Here is a 10,665-nt window from a genome sequence, read left to right as displayed (position 1 = left end):
AAACTTTGAAAATTTTCTATAAAATCTTTAATATCTAAAAAACAATTACAAGAGTGGTTAACTCTTTTTTTTCTTGTTAATGCAGATCTTTCATTTATTTGTAAAAGTTGTAACAGTCAGGAATATTTCAAACACAATATGCTATGTTTTATGCATCAAGAACTTTCCAGACAATAGACCTCTTGCTCTAGCTTTCAGCATCAGCTTCAATGGAGTAAGTGCAGCTCTATACAATCTCATAGCAGTTTCAATCCAATCCGGAAAATACACTCTTTATCTTCTCCTCAACACGATTATTCCTCTCATCATCACCCTCATTTCCGTTCTCCCAATAATTCTCCATTAACCCTCAAATATCGAACCACTTTCCTCACAAGCCATTCGACGTGATTCTCTCATCTTCCTTTTTTTCAACGTTCTAGCTGTTATAACTGATCATTATCTCCTTATAATCCTCGACCAAATCGAAACTACCTCATCTATCGCTCGCGCATTACTTGCTGGAGCGATAATTCTCCTTCTTCTCCCGTTGATAATCCAAACAAGCTCTATCGGTCGTGGTTCTCCTTCAAGCTTTAACTTGATTGATATGGGAAATTTTGATGTTCATAAGGAGTTGATAGAAACTAACGACGGTATTAACGATGGTATTAACGACGGGTTTGTTTTGGAAGAGAGGAAAGAGGGGTGTTGTGATTGTGTCGTGGAGAAAGATCAATTGGTGATGCTTGGGGATGAGCATTCGAGTAAGAGGCTTCTTAGTCGAACCGATTTTTGTCTTTACTATGTTTCGTATTTCTGTGGGGAGACTGTTGGATTGGTTTATAGTAATAACGTTGGACAAATAGCACAATCGTTGGGGTATGGTGTTAGATCCAATTCTAAAAACTAAGTGAATAAATCTTAGAATACAAACTAAATCATTAGAGGAAGAAACCTATCATCCAAAATCTTTTAGTTGAAGACTACAGGCAAACTATTAGAGTGAGAAAAATACCTTGATCCATTATCCTCTGTCTATCACAGAAGATTGGGTGTTTTGATCTTCCAAACTCAGCAATCACCTTCTTCTCTCTCTATGGATCGATGGAGGCTCCAAGGATTGTAGGTGAGAGTGAATTGGGGACCATAACCCATTTTATATGCTTTATTTGATAATTTTATTTTGACCATCACAAAATATAAAATTATCCTAAGGTATCTACACATATATAAATTATCCATATTACTTTCAATATACTCCAAAATCCCTTAATCTTTATAAATCACTTAAAATTGATTTAGCTTAATAATAATAACATATATAACCTTTAGTCAAATAATTTAAATCCATTTTAGAATTATAAATCCATATAATTCTAACAATCTCCCACTTGGATTAAATTATGAACTAAACAATTATACATTATCCTTATGATATCAAATTTTGTTATTATCTAAAAGAATATATTCAAACAATCTTGTCCATTGATTATATCAAATGCAGAACCAAAGCGGCTTTCGTTATCATTATCGTAGCTTAACCGATCAATGATCACAAGCATTAATATAACCAAATGACATAGATCAAATATGGATGTGTAGCATGGAAATTACATGTAATGTGATTTAACATGCCTATTTCCAACTGGTCCAACAAAAACTGTATTGAGATCCATAAAATAGCCAGAATGGACTAAATGAACACCAAAATTAATACCAAAATGATTAAACCAAAATATATATTACAAATATCCATAGAATAGTATCCCAAAAAACATACAGACTCCCACTAAACTTCAATATCTCTAAGAGATACAACCCCCATATGGGCAACATGCTTATGAAAGACCTTGGGTTGTAATCCCTTAGTGAGCGGATCCGCTATCATGAAGTCTGTTCCAATGTGTTCTATAGATATTTGACCATCCTGAACTCTTTCCTTAACAACCAGAAACTTGATGTCTACAAACTTAGACTTTGAGAAACTCCTATTGTTGTTAGAGAACATTACAGCTGACTGATTATCACATAGTATCTTAAGTGGTCTTTCGATCTCTTTGACTTGTAATCCCATAATAAAATTATTCAGCCATAATGCTTGATTAGATGCTTCATAGCATGCTATAAATTCAGCTGCCATAGTTGAAGAAGCTGTAAGTTTCTGTTTAGCACTCTTCCAAGAGATAGCTCCTCCAGCTAAAAGGAAAATATAGCCTGATGTTGACTTCAAGTCATCTTTGCATCCAGCAAAATCAGAATCAGTGTACCCTATGATCTCAAGCTGATCTGATTTCTTGTATGTGAGCATATATTCCTTAGTTCTTTGTAAATATCTGAATACTCTTTTTACAGCCTTCCAATGATCCAATCCAGGATTATTCAAGTATCTTCCTAACATGCCAACTATGTACGCTATATCCGGACGCGTGCATACTTGAGCATACATTAAGCTTCCTACTGCAGAATCATAAGGAATCTTTTGCATTTCTTTGGCTTCAAAGTCACTTGAAGGGCATTGACTTTTATCTATTTTGTCTCCTTTAGCCACAGGGGTATCTCCTACTTTACATTCATGCATGCCAAACCTTTTTAAAACCTTCTCGATATAGTTCTTTTGTGATAATCCAAGTATACCTTGACCACGATCTCGATATATCTGAATTACTAATACAAAAGAAGCGTCACCAAGATCTTTCATTTCAAATTTCGTTGAAAGAAATTTCTTAGTGTCTTGCAATAAGCCTATATCATTGCATGCCAATAATATGTCATCAACATATAAAATCAGAAACATAATTTTATTCCCACTAAATTTATGGTATATACAATCATCAACTTTATTTGCCTCAAAACCATATGAGATAACAGCTTGATGAAATTTGTAATACCATTGACGGGAAGCTTGCTTTAGCCCGTAGATGGATTTCTTCAGTTTACAAACTAAGTCCTTTGAATTATCAGAATCAAAGAACTCGGGTTGCACCATATATATTGTTTCATTAATGTCGCCATTAAGAAACGCAGTCTTAACATCCATCTGATGTAACTCTAAATCATAATGAGCTACGAGTGCCATTATAGTTCTAAAGGAATCTTTCGTAGATACCGGAGAAAAAGTTTCCTTATAGTCGATGCCTTCCTTTTGAGTAAAACCCTTAGCAACAAGACGTGCTTTGAATCTCTCAATGTTACCATTCGAATCCCTTTTGGATTTAAAAATCCATTTACAACCAACGGGTTTCGAACCTGCAGGTAACGGAACGAGATCCCAAACGTCATTGTCCTTCATAGACTTTAACTCCTCATTCATGGCATCAATCCATTTTTGAGAATCAGAACTCTTAATGACTTGGTTGAAAGTGACAGGGTCATCTTTTACTTCGTCTATGTCCTCATGTTCTTGTAAGAATACGTAATAATCGTCTGAAATCGTACTCCTTCTTTCTCTAGTGGACCTTCGTAATGGCATAGTTTCTCGAGATTGTTGAGTTTGTTCTTCCAGAATTTCTTCTTGAATAGGTTCAGAAAGCACATTGTCCTTTTCATTATCCACTTGATTAAAATCAAGTGAAACCAAAGGAATATAAACAAATTTTTCTTCAAAGACAATGTTTTCCTTATCTTTCCTCACACACTCTATATCCTCGAAAAACCGGGCATTTCCCGTTTCAAAAATTGTCTTTACCGTAGGATCATAAAATTTGTACCCCCTTGACCTTTCAGGATATCCAACAAAATAACAACTAACAGTCTTAGAGTCCAATTTCTTTTCATTTGGCCTGTATGGCCTTGCCTCAGCTGGACACCCCCATACATGTAAATGTGTTAATACAGGTTTTCGGCCTGTCCAACACTCATATGGGGTTTTGTTAGTCGTCGCCTTAGTAGGTACCCTGTTAAGGATATAAGCTGATGTCTTTAGTGCTTCACCCCAAAGAGATTCTGGTAAGCTTGAATTTGCAATCATGCTCCTTACCATGTCCTTAAGTGTGCGGTTTCGTCTTTCAGCAACACCATTCATGTTAGGCGAACCCGGCATGGTGTACTGAGGAACAATACCGCATTCTCTTAGGAATTTAGCAAATGGTCCTGGACGTTGTTCACTTGACCCGTCATACCGACCATAATATTCACCCCCACGATCGGATCTGACGGCCTTAATCTTTTTATCAAGCTGATTTTCAACTTCAGCTTTAAAGGATTTGAACACGTCCAAAGATTGTGACTTCTCTTGAATGAGATATATGTAGGCATAACGCGAGAAATCGTCAATGAATGATATATAATATTGTTGACCATTCCAAGCTGCTGTAGGGAATGGTCCACAAATATCAGTATGTATCAATTCAAGGACTTCCGTCGCTCGGTTAGCTTCAAATCTCCTTACACTCGTTTGTTTCCCTTTAATACAACTAACACAAACATTAAAGTCAGTCATATCAAGAGGACTTAATATCTCATTTGACACAAGCTTTTCAATTCTCTTTTGAGAGATATGACCTAAACGTCTATGCCATAACAGAGCTGAATCATCATTAGTTAATTTACGTTTTGCACCTCTTGAATTAACTTGCAAGGTTTCATTAAATGAAGCTACAGTTTCTAACATGTATAGATTGTCACAAACAGATAAAAAACCAGAACCCATAACATTTGAATTTAATGATAAACTAAATTTTCCATTTCCAAATGAACCAAAATAACCAAATTTGTCCAATGCTGAAATGGAAATTAAGTTTCGTCTAAAAGACGGTACAACAAAAGTATCATTTAAGTCCAAAAACTGTCCAGATTTTAGTAACAATCTAAAGTCTCCGATAGCTTCAACTTCAACTGTTTCGCCATTGCCCACAAAAATGTATCTTTCAGCATCATTCGGCTTTCGGCAATTCAGGCAACCCTGCATAGACATACTAATGTGAATGGTAGCACCAGAATCTAACCACCATGTATGTCTAGATGCAGAAACCAAATTAACCTCAGAACAAACAAGGTTGAGAAGTGTACCCTTTTTCACGCGCTATGCATGATACTTAGGACAATCTTTCTTTTGATGTCCTTCTTCTCTACAGAAGAAACAGTTCAAGCCGTTAGACTTTTTCTGTTTCAATTGAGAAGGAGCACCCACAGCTACAGCTTTCTTCTTCCTTTTCTTATTCTCTTTGTCTTTGGAAGATGATGCCATATGAGCACTTTCTGTTCGATCATGCTTAATTCTCTCTTCTTCTTGAACACAATGAGATATCAGCTCATTAAGTGTCCATTTATCCTTCTGGCAGTTATAACTTATTTTAAGCTGCCCAAACTGAGAAGGAAGAGAAATCAAGACTAAATGGACAAGCAGTTCTTCAGACAGCTCTAACTTAAGGTCCTTAAGTCTTGAAGCAAGATGAGACATTTCCATAATGTACTCCCTAATATTCCCTTTGCCATTATACTTGAGTGAAACAAGCTTAGCTAAAAGCGTACTTGTTTCAGCCTTCTCGTTTTTCTCAAAACGCTTCTCATGTGCATCTAGGAATGCTTTAGCATCATTGTCTTCCGACAAATTGCCCCGAAATGCTTCTGGAATAGCACGTTTCATGATCATTAAGCTTACACGATTCGAACGCTCCCACTTTTCCAGCTCTCTTTTATCATCAAGAGTACTTGATGCTGTAAGAGATGGGGGGCGTGCGACCCTAAGTGCAATGTCAAGATCCATGCACCCGAGAACAATCATAACGTTCTCTTTCCAGACTTTATAATTAGTTCCATTAAGCATAGGAACTGCATTAACATTACCTATGATACTTGAAATGTTAACTGTAATAATAGAGAATATAAAATAATGTAAGCTCACAAAATAATGTGCATATATATTTAATAATAATGTAACTCATATTATTGTGCATCCATCAACAAGAAACCGGAACAACATCAACACCTAATCTTTTGACTAAAAGTGTTAACCTGTAATTGGCAACTTGGTCCAGTACATAAATATTGACAACAAGACCTGTCAAACAATGGATTTATCTTTGGACAAATTCAATGTTCACATGGCAACCTAATAATTGTCACATATTTTAATACTGCAACAATCCATGTCAATGTATAAACATCTACCTTCCTTTGGGCCGGTGAATATTCATACAATGTCATGTCTCATGCCCAACATATAAAACAAGACAATTACAGCAAGAGGCTAATTTTATAGCATGTTACTCAACTATCCTATTTTACAATGTAAGACGTCATAAAATTGCACGAAAGAGTTATAATTCACATATATGCTCAAACAATAGACAAACAAAATCATTTTAGATCGAATAGGGATAATCGCAAAAGGTTTAGTCAATTACAGACCAATCCTAACCCCATCGATCTAAAAAAACAAAGAGGGGCTGCATCCAACATTGAAAATCACTCATTCATTGATTTTCACCCCCAAAATTGTTCAATTCATCATATAATGAATGATCAAACAATAATCCTTAACATGCATCAGATAATTTTGCGGAAATAGACACATGCAAAACAAACCCTAAAGTAATTCTGAAAAATTGATTCCAAAATAACCCTAATTGATTACTTGTAGTCTAACAAATCCATGCTCTGATACCAATTGTTAGATCCAATTCTAAAAACTAAGTGAATAAATCTTAGAATACAAACTAAATCATTAGAGGAAGAAACCTATCATCCAAAATCTTTTAGTTGAAGACTACAGGCAAACTATTAGAGTGAGAAAAATACCTTGATCCATTATCCTCTGTCTATCACAGAAGATTGGGTGTTTTGATCTTCCAAACTCAGCAATCACCTTCTTCTCTCTCTATGGATCGATGGAGGCTCCAAGGATTGTAGGTGAGAGTGAATTGTGGACCATAACCCATTTTATATGCTTTATTTGATAATTTTATTTTGACCATCACAAAATATAAAATTATCCTAAGGTATCTACACATATATAAATTATCCATATTACTTTCAATATACCCCAAAATCCCTTAATCTTTATAAATCACTTAAAATTGATTTAGCTTAATAATAATAACATATATAACCTTTAGTCAAATAATTTAAATCCATTTTAGAATTATAAATCCATATAATTCTAACATATGGTACGAGTACGACCTTCGTTCTTGCTCTTTACTCGGCATGTTCGTTCTTCGGTCGCCTTCTCTCGACCATGCCTGACATTTTGCGAGAGTAAGTTTCAAATCCTTAGTTAAAATGATTTATTCATCCACATAATTTTTTAGTCATATAACATACAATATGATTTTCAATAGCACATTAAATAAGATTAATTGAAAAATAATTAAGAACTTTGTTTATTTTGTAATGCTTTTGTCAGATTGCAAATGTTTTGGTTAAATATTTTTGTTGTGCTTAGATACACTAATATACATGTAAACAAACGTGTCATGTTTTTAGAAAAGAAAACACAATTAGTTATTTAATGTTTTATTACTAAATTTTCCTTTTGAATATAGTTTAAAATATAAAGAATATATATCCTATTTTAATATATTGGATTATGATTTAATTGATCCGATTAATAGAGAAATTTATGTTAAATCTATACTCTGTATATCGAGATGAACAACAAAATCGGTTTGAAAAATTCGGTTTCGGTTCGTTTAATCGGTTAGAAGATCAATTCGACCGGTTTGGTCCATTCGATGGATTTTGTTTGTTCGTAAAAAATCTATAGCTAAATAATACAATTATACATGAAATTTACTTTGATAAATGTATATTTGTTTTGAAAATAAATAACAAAAGGGTATATACATTGTAGTTTAATGGTTAAAATTTTAATTATTAAAAGACATTTTATGTATAATTTTTAATGTTGGGGTTGACTGTTCGATCATCACTAAACCGATCAACTGAACCGTTGGGTTCAATTTACCAATTTCATAAATTGTCGGTCATTCAATTTGGTCGGTTGGTTTAGACCAATTCAATTTAGTTTAGACGATTCAGTCTATTTTACTTGCACCTTAAAGGAATTAATAATGACATATTTCTAATCATTAATTCCTTGTCAAACAGCTCAAATTAAATTAGTCCTAAAGCAAAAATAAGGCTTGTTTGATCAAGGATTATTTAAATAATCTACCCCATAATTTGAAAATAACATTATTTGAAAATAACATAGTTTGCTGTGCAAATTCAATGTTCTATTACCAATTTGTCATTTTATTATTATTGTTATTATTTTGGTTCGTTAATGATTTGAACGATGTAATTGACCATGTTTGTCGTAAGATGTATTTCCCGAGGACAGGATGGCTAGCAATGTCGATAGTCCCATTACCGTTTGCATTCTTAATTTTGATAATATCCGGGAGTAAAGTAGTATTATGTGTGGCGACCGCGATTGTAGGGCTGTGCTCTGGATTCGTGTTCGCCGCGGCAGTGTTTGTGACTTCTGAGTTGTTTGGTCCGAACAGTGCCGGTGAAAACCATAATCTTTTGATAACTAATATACCAATGGGCTCGTTTATGTTGGGTTTGTTGGCCGTGGTGGTGTACGATGCGAATATACAAGTGTCGAGCTTTTTGAAGGCGATGTTTGTTGGAGTGGAAACATCAATGGTTTGTATGGGTAGGGGATGTTATACGATGACTTTTGTGGTTTGGGGATTGTTGTTGATGTTAGGAATTTTGAGTAGTTGGTTGTTGTTTGTAAGAACCAAACATGCTTATCATCTTGTCGAAAGAAAAAGAAGTTCATTTATCTTTTATTAAAAGAGATGATTTTATAATATGACATTTCACTATTAATATAAAAGTGTTCAATCATAATTGTTTATTTTAATTCTCGAATGTGCATAAAAAAAAGTTAGGGTTAATAGTTGTCGTAGTTGTCTTGAGAATGTTGAACTAACAACTCACTTACTTTTGTATTATCGGGATGACTAATATTTGAAATTTTTTGTGAAATATTATTTAGATTCATTAGGTGATGCCCGAGTTTTGGGTAATTACTGAGAATGTTGGATTGATGGGACTCATATGAAAAACATACATAATTTTGATACCATCTAAATTATTTTTTGGTGAACTATTTAGTTTGAGAGAAATCGTCGAACTTTCAATAATCGTAATCGTCCGATACGTATAATTTTTTTTTGGAAAAGATCTCAATGCGTATCATTAATAATGCTATTATTATGACACTTTTCGTGTTCCGTTCCGAGAATCCGAAAGAATCGGTCGATGAGTTAATCGTTTTTCTCAATGATTTACGAGCTCGATAACCCATTGAGTAATTTTTTTTATATCATATCGTTGTGATTAAATAATTCTTATCATTTTAATATACGATAATTATTTAAAAAAAAGTTAATAAATAGTTATTTGATTATTAAAAAATTATATTGTATATTCAATGGGACTCATATGAAAAACATACATAATTTTGATACCATCTAAATTATTTTTTGGTGAACTATTTAGTTTGAGAGAAATCGTCGAACTTTCATTGATGGGACTCATATGAAAAACATACATAATTTTGATACCATCTAAATTATTTTTTGGTGAACTATTTAGTTTGAGAGAAATCGTCGAACTTTCAATGATCGTAATCGTCCGATACGTATAATTTTTTTTTGGAAAAGATCTCAATGCGTATCATTAATAATGCTATTATTATGACACTTTTCGTGTTCCGTTCCGAGAATTCGAAAGAATCGGTCGATGAGTTAATCGTTTTTCTCAATGATCTACGAGCTCGATAACCCATTGAGTAATTTTTTTTATATCATATCGTTGTGATTAAATGATTCTTATCATTTTAATATACGATAATTATTTATAAAAAAGTTAATAAATAGTTATTTGATTATTAAAAAATTATATTGTATATTCAGAAGAAAAATTAAATTTGTGTTCAAGTCTCTAATATTTAAAAATGGTTTCTAATTAGTCTTTATTCCAGTTTGTATGGTACTTTGATCCCATGATTATATATTAATGTAGTACTAGTTTATTTCTTATGATTGTAATTCAATATAAAACATTATAATTATTATTTTAAACTAATTAAGATAATCTATGATATTTTAGGAAATAATAGTACTTTTATGAAATTTCATGTGATGACAACTATATTTTTTAGCTTTGTTTTTGCAACCTTTATATATCATAATTGCATAAATCCAAATAAATGATAATGATTAGTTTGTTTTTCTTTCCCAAAACAACCTTGACAAATATGTATCTCTTTTTTTCATTTAAACTAACTAATATAAACAAATAATAATGTAATAAAAGATCAATAATAAAACTATAATTGTTCAAATATAATTGAGAAATGAAAAAAGATAAATCCATACAATATTAATTCTCTAAATAAACTGTATCTCCAAACAAAAGTATATTAATTAAGTTAGAACAATACTAAAATAAAATAGAAATCAACTAGAAGCGAGCTCTTAATCGATAATGATAACATTCTTACCCAAAATTTCAGCTTCATTTCCCTGTTCAACAGTTATTGGAAGAGCTTCTTTCCGAATTTCTACTCGAAAGATGATGCAACGACTGCTACTCTCATCCATCAGCTCGAACAAACACACATCTTTCAAGTTTAGATTGTTGTCGATAGCAAATGTTTTCCAATTGCCATTGAGCCTTGTTTTATTCTTGTCACTTCCATAATAAACTATCTTCCACCTC

The 10,665-nt window shown here is 32.9% G+C and overlaps 1 pseudogene; it reads left to right on the top strand.

The window, feature by feature from the left end:
* The first annotated feature begins 537 nt into the window (after positions 1-537).
* Positions 538-8,782, top strand: LOC124941950 (annotated as a pseudogene).
* Positions 8,783-10,665: the final 1,883 nt, after the last annotated feature.

This window comes from Impatiens glandulifera, chromosome 6 (genome assembly GCF_907164915.1).
Source record: "Impatiens glandulifera chromosome 6, dImpGla2.1, whole genome shotgun sequence".
Lineage (NCBI taxonomy): Eukaryota > Viridiplantae > Streptophyta > Magnoliopsida > Ericales > Balsaminaceae > Impatiens > Impatiens glandulifera.
The sequence above is the reverse complement of the archived record's forward strand: the minus strand, read 5'-3'. Positions and strand labels throughout refer to the sequence as shown.